This window comes from Mizuhopecten yessoensis, unplaced genomic scaffold (genome assembly GCF_002113885.1).
Source record: "Mizuhopecten yessoensis strain PY_sf001 unplaced genomic scaffold, ASM211388v2 scaffold2329, whole genome shotgun sequence".
NCBI lineage: Eukaryota > Metazoa > Mollusca > Bivalvia > Pectinida > Pectinidae > Mizuhopecten > Mizuhopecten yessoensis.
In genome coordinates this window covers 3,459,535-3,465,989 of record NW_018404492.1, presented here as the reverse complement: position 1 = coordinate 3,465,989, position 6,455 = coordinate 3,459,535, and the positions used below count along the sequence as shown (strand labels likewise).

General features: G+C 34.5%; 1 long non-coding RNA gene across 1 annotated transcript; it reads right to left on the bottom strand.

Annotated features, from left to right (window-relative positions):
* Positions 1 to 529: 529 nt before the first annotated feature.
* LOC110445624 lies at positions 530 to 3,624 on the bottom strand. Its single transcript, XR_002462389.1, has 2 exons — positions 3,402 to 3,624; positions 530 to 2,570 (listed from the first exon to the last, which is right to left on the bottom strand). It is a non-coding gene; the product is annotated as an uncharacterized LOC110445624 (long non-coding RNA).
* Between the last annotated feature and the right edge of the window lie 2,831 nt (positions 3,625 to 6,455).

Below are 6,455 nucleotides of genomic sequence, written 5' to 3'. Positions count from 1 at the left end.
TATTACATGTTAATAACTTGATTGGAATTATAACCTTGAGTTGACAGTTTGATACTTTAAAATTTTTGAGCCAGCCCTACCCCGAAGGGCTGTAGGGTGGGGCTCAAGGGAGTCAGTGTGCTAAAATTTCTTCATTTTCCTTGTTTAGAATCAGAGGTGCTAGTTTGAAATCCTTTTTAGTCTGAAATCTGTATGCTTGATATTGAATAAGGTAGTTTTATTGTTTTTTGTCACTTTATTTCTGTTCATGTTAAAAACGAAATCAACTCTCTGTATAAATATATCAGGTGACCGTTAAGGCCCATGGGCCTCTTGTTCAATTTTCAATTTTATTTATTTTGCAGATGTGCACAATGCAATATTTTGAATGTATATCTGAGAATTCAGAAATCTTGTGACCACATCAATAATGACTCAAATATGTCTAGAACATCATTCACACATATGCATATATGCTGAACAAATATGATAAATAGATTAACAAATTCAGCAGTCGGTACTTAAATATAAACACTGAACTCCAGATACATACACTTTCCTGAATAATTTATTCTCACAACAAAACAAGAAATGTACAACAAAGTTTAATTCAATATACATGTACTATAAAACATGATATAGATGATTATTCTTAATTACAATTTCACCTCATACATGTACTCCATATTGTATTTGTATAATTAACACAAGTGCTTAGGTAATTCCTTGAATAGAAATGTTAGCTTGACTCCAGTATTACATGTTTAGCTTGACTCCAGTATTACATGTTTAAATACATTACGAGTCCTGTGTGTTTATCCACAGTAATTCATGTAAACACAAGTGATTTACTGTATTTTATGAGCTTAATTTTGATGAACAGTATCTATTCTTTTCTTATTTCTTCGCTATTGTTTTATCCCAAAATATAGGTACCCGAGTTAGCTAGGTACATTTTTGTAATATAGGAACATTGTAGTTGACATATCATATTACAGTAATTTGGTATTTATACGTGTACATGTATGAGCTTTACTGGGTACAGGTACATGGTGACGTGGCATGCTGATCTAGTGTGGTGACGTGATGGATGATAGCGGGCAACCACAGGCTTGAGGCTGATTAATGCAGGGGTGCGGCATCAACGATCCTCACTCACATGAAATAAATAGGACCTGATCAGGATATTCTGTTACAAATAGTCGACACCTGTTAATTTAGCCACTTTTCTACCAGGACATTCAGTTGTCACTTGACATTTCGAAAATACCTAAGTAAAATAACAGTTTCCCTAAGATCATGTGGAGGGTCAAAAGACATGTCAAATAGATAAATCTTTTCAGACCCTAGAGTTCAAACTAATTTTGGAGACTCCACATGTGCACAAACATGTGCTCTCAAAGGTCTTCTAGTCTAAAAAGTGAATTTTCCAAATTTTAGTTATCTGCATTACTTAGGTTCCATACACACAGATGTACTGTTTACAATGCAGTTATTAATGTCTTTGTACAATATTACTTTTCTTGAATGTTTTATTCAAATGTCAGTCGTTATAATAATCGATACCTACATGCAAAACAAAGTCTGTTTATGACTTTAACACCGGGGGACCACATTAATGTGTTCACTATGTATATGTACGCACATGTATATGCACAACAAATTACAAAGATATAAACCTTTGCCAGGGGACAAAATGATACCTTATAATTACAAGCAGGAATTCACAATAAGTATGTGTAAAGAGTATTTTACCATATACACTTTTGAAATATATTTGTTAAAGTACATGTATAAATTGTATTTTGACATATGACATCTTAAAGTTAGCTCAGATCTCAATATTTTTGGTCAGATATTTGAAGTATGCTGTATTATCATGAATAGCTGTGATCGAATTCAAATTCATGACAAAATTTTAATTGCAAACAATTTACATACAAACATTAATCTACAACAGATTAGAGTAAATAAAATATGTTTCCCCTGTCAAATTCCCTACCCTAGTTTTTAGTGCTACCCTACTTTTTGAACATTTGTTGAAATTTCTTGCAAAAGAAAAAGTTTTTGTCCTGCCTTCATACCAACCCTATTTTTTTCAAGCAAAAAGTGGAAACAACACATTTTGTTCAGCCATATATTACCTAATTACCAGATTTGTTTTTAAATGTTTCCTTGATGATGTGTAAAATTAGGATTTTGATTTATTTTTCAAAAAATCAAAATTGAAGTACATATTATGAAAACATTGCACCCAGTTCATTATTGCATCATTGATCCATTCTCAATACACGGTATAAATATGCTGTGCTGATTATCACACATGTTGTAGGTAAATACTGCTGGCTCTAGAATTCAGACTGGGACCGGCTTATGTTAATGTTGATTCCATCTTGTTCAAGGAAAACGATTGAGGTTTATCTGTATGACCATAATTCCAAGATGAAGAAAGACATGTAGCAGTGTGTCTATGACAATTAATTTTCCTTTTTACTTCCACCGCCAACTTCCGTGGTAGTTGGATGTCCATTTGGTATATCAGCTTTTCCATTTGAAAACATTTTTGCAAATTTGCATGTTCCATTCGTCACCTGAGAAGGTAAAACATTTGCTTTTAAATACAAACCACCATATGTATACAGTAGTTACACAATTGATAATTTTAACAATATTCTTTGTATAACAAATGCAGCACCAGAAACAAGAATGGCGAGAAAACAGCATAGAATGGAAGATAATTATGTTTTGTTACAGAAAAGTAGGGGCTGATAAGTTTGACCCAATCTGATTAGAATTGCTGGTAACAGAATAACACTTACTAGTGCCTTATCGCACTTATGAATATTTGTCAGAATTTTAGGATTATGATTATAACTGAACAGAATGCAGTTCAATACTTGATATTTTGTTAACTACTTTGACAATAAATAGATATATATTTAAGCAGAGACGTATAATACAATAATATACATCTCTGATTTAAGGTTGATTTTCATTGATGGGAAAGCCACTATCAGCCAGCTTTCTCAAAAAGTTATGACTATGACGTCACAGTTGTAATGACGTCATGATTATATGTAATTACCACTCCAGATTTAAGGTCTCATAAATTAATCACAACTGACTTGGTATGTTCATATAATGGCAATGCAGAGCCAATGTAAAATAAGAACATATGTAGATACAAAAAATATTTGTAAGTAATTTCCATCCAAGACTGGCAATGCCAGATATCAACTTTTTTCCGTTTTTTGTTTGTCACTGATAATTTCCATTAGTTACTAAATTAATGAATATTTAACAACTAAAACAGTATATATTTTATAATGTTTCCTGTTACGTTTTTCAATTCAATTGCATGTTAGACTGTCTGAAATTCTGAATAGTAAAAATGGATCGATTATCAGATGTGAATACAGTACCTGTTCGTCAGAAGATTTTGTGGAATCGCCATCTGTTTTGGGAGGATTGGAGGTAGTCGGTGTTTCTTTGAACCACGGGAGGTATTTGGCAACGTATGGTCGCACATATTTGTTGAAAAACCATAAAACAAAAGGAACTACGATGCATGGAACACAAACCATTTTGTTGCGATCGAGATGACACAGATCAGCTGACAGGAAGTACACGTAAATATCGTCGTTTCGTACAAAAGACTGAAGTAGTCGATAACAAGTAGACCGGTTCGTCTACTTTTAACCGGTTGTACCAGATCGAGTGTTAGTTCACGGAAAGGTAGCGGAATTAGTGATAATTGTGCGTTCTGCTGTTCATTAATAAAGACTTAGGGTCTAATAACCATTTTAAAGGTTTACATTAGCATGTGCAGGTATGTCTACATTTACGACCGTTGGTAATTATAAGCGCACTACTTATGTGGTTTTAACCACAGGGACCCGAGAATGATTTGTTACAGCTATATTTGGACCTTAACTAAGATGTTCCGAGTAATTTTATATGTTTTAGGGGTTTAGATGGTCGTCTTTCGGTAAAAATGACAACCCTAATGATCACTGGGGGTTTATACTTCCAAATATATAGCTGTAACCACGAACTAATCTAATTCCGTGCTGTAACAAATTCTCAGGTCCCTGTGGTTTTAACACATAAAAGGCGGAGTTATTTTTATTGTTGCGTCATTGAGAATTAGTATATTTGCTAACGTTGACGTTTATCTGGTTAAATTGAAATATGTAAGCGATATCGAATATTTTTTCTTTCTTTTTCTCTCACACATAGCAGCATGATGACATTTTGTTGCACTTTTACCATTATAAAAAAGAAATACGGTAGCCGATTAGTTAGTAAATTAAGACATTTGCAACTGGCTTACATATGGGGGTCCCTGCATGTAAGCATATTCACGAAGGAAACATGTTTGATTATTACATATTGGTTTACCGATATATATATATAGTTGACAGGTTATAACTAGTTGACTATATATACAATAGGTGACAGCACGGACTAAGTCTAATCATATGCGCGCACACACCTATTTTATCTTGGCGTATTTTAAAGGTTTGAACAATGTTACGATACAGGTTTACATACACTGTAAATATTTCTGTGGATGAATGAAACTGAAGTACTCGGTTACCGGTTCTCAAATATTCGTGGAATGTATACTGTACGTAAATTTGTTCGAGGTAATTAAATATATTCGCAAAAGAACGCAAAGATGTTACAGATTATACAAATTTCCGGCATGCAATAGGTTAACATCAAATCCAAAGTGTGGAATACGTAGGCAGTAAAGAAGTGATCTTGTATATATAGATGTCTAGGTTTTAAAACGCAGATTTTTCCAACAGAGGACAAATTAAAAATATATACATATTTTCACGAAGTGCATACTTCTGACTTGTGGGCCGGAATAATTTGCTCAAAATAAAGTGGAAACCCCAGAAAGGGCTAGCAATATTATTGTAAAGGAGTACTCATTATGTATATTGTATGGGATTTTGTCACGACAACACAAGTTATCTCCCTTTACATATAGGCTGTCCACTACCTGTAGTTCCATTACATTTTGACGACATAGAAAGGGTATACTCAGCATATGTTTGGGGAAAAACTCGAATCATAAATCAGCCCTAAGCGGAGTTCGTTATCTATTTTAATATTTCAATATGTCAATGCCCTCGTTAAATATTCGACTCACACAAAAACATACTGTATCATCAGGCAAAGCAATGTGCCAAGATTCCAATTAAAATGTAGCGCGTATATAAGGACTCAAATGGCTTTACTATCATAATTTGTGCATGAGAAAAAATATCTGACCAGGCTGGTTATATTTTCAAGTGCTCTTCTCACCACATACATTATATAAAAGTTTAACAGATACCTCTCACACAAACTCGACCCAATACCACTATAACAACCTCTCGTTTGCCTCCCTACAGAATTGGGGATTTGATTTTGTGCCCTGTACTTAGGGACACTAAAGCGACCAAAATAAATCTGCTGCATCCATTGCAATATTTGGGATATTTATATTTCTCTCTATTTTTAACTACCTGTTATTTCCTAGCGCCTTGCATGGCAACACCTCACTTTTTGCTTTAATGTTGAGCGTTCGTCCAAGTGAGCAAGATAATGGGTTCTGTCCCCGGGCCTGGACATACCAAAGTCCTTAAAAATAGTAGTTGTTATTCCCTGCTTAACGTTCAGCATTTAGAGGATTGGCAACAACTGGTTCACCCGTTGTCAGTATATTATTATGACGTCATAATTGTTTCGTTGGATACTCCCGGGCGATGGCTGTTCTATTCATTGAACAAGCGTACACGTTACATACGTTATTTGAACTATATGCTTAATAATAATAAATGTAATTGATTTTTTTATGAGATGAAAAATCCAAAAATGGTAAATATAAGTATTGAACTGCTTTCAATTGTCATTCATAGGCAATATAAATTCCAACTGGACAAAGACAAATTCAATGAAGCGCGTTAGCGCTTCATGTTGGATTTGCTTAATGCTTAAGTGGGTAACACCCTGGACGTGATTTCATTGGTCAATCTTTGATTTATGACGTCACTTAACTATGCTTTTCGACGTCATTTTCCATGGTGACGTCATGCTCCATGGCAATTGTCCTTCTTCGGAAACACACATGAAATATTTTCCAAGGTGAAAATGTGGGGGGTTTTTTTCAGATAAAATACGAACGTTATGGGAGAAACAGGTCCTCAAACTCGAGATGATTAGTGATCACGTTTATCTAACTCTCGTGAGTAAATTCCAAAACTCGAGTTAGATAAACATGATAACCAACCACCACTCGTTGGAGAACCTCTATATCTACCACACAAGCTCGCTCAATACCTCCCATAAAAATTAACCTTATACCTCCCACACAAGCTCACTCAATACCTCCAATAAAAAATAACCTTATACCTCCCACACAAGCTCTCTCAACACCGCCCACACAAGTTAACCCCATACCTCCCACACAAGCTCACAAT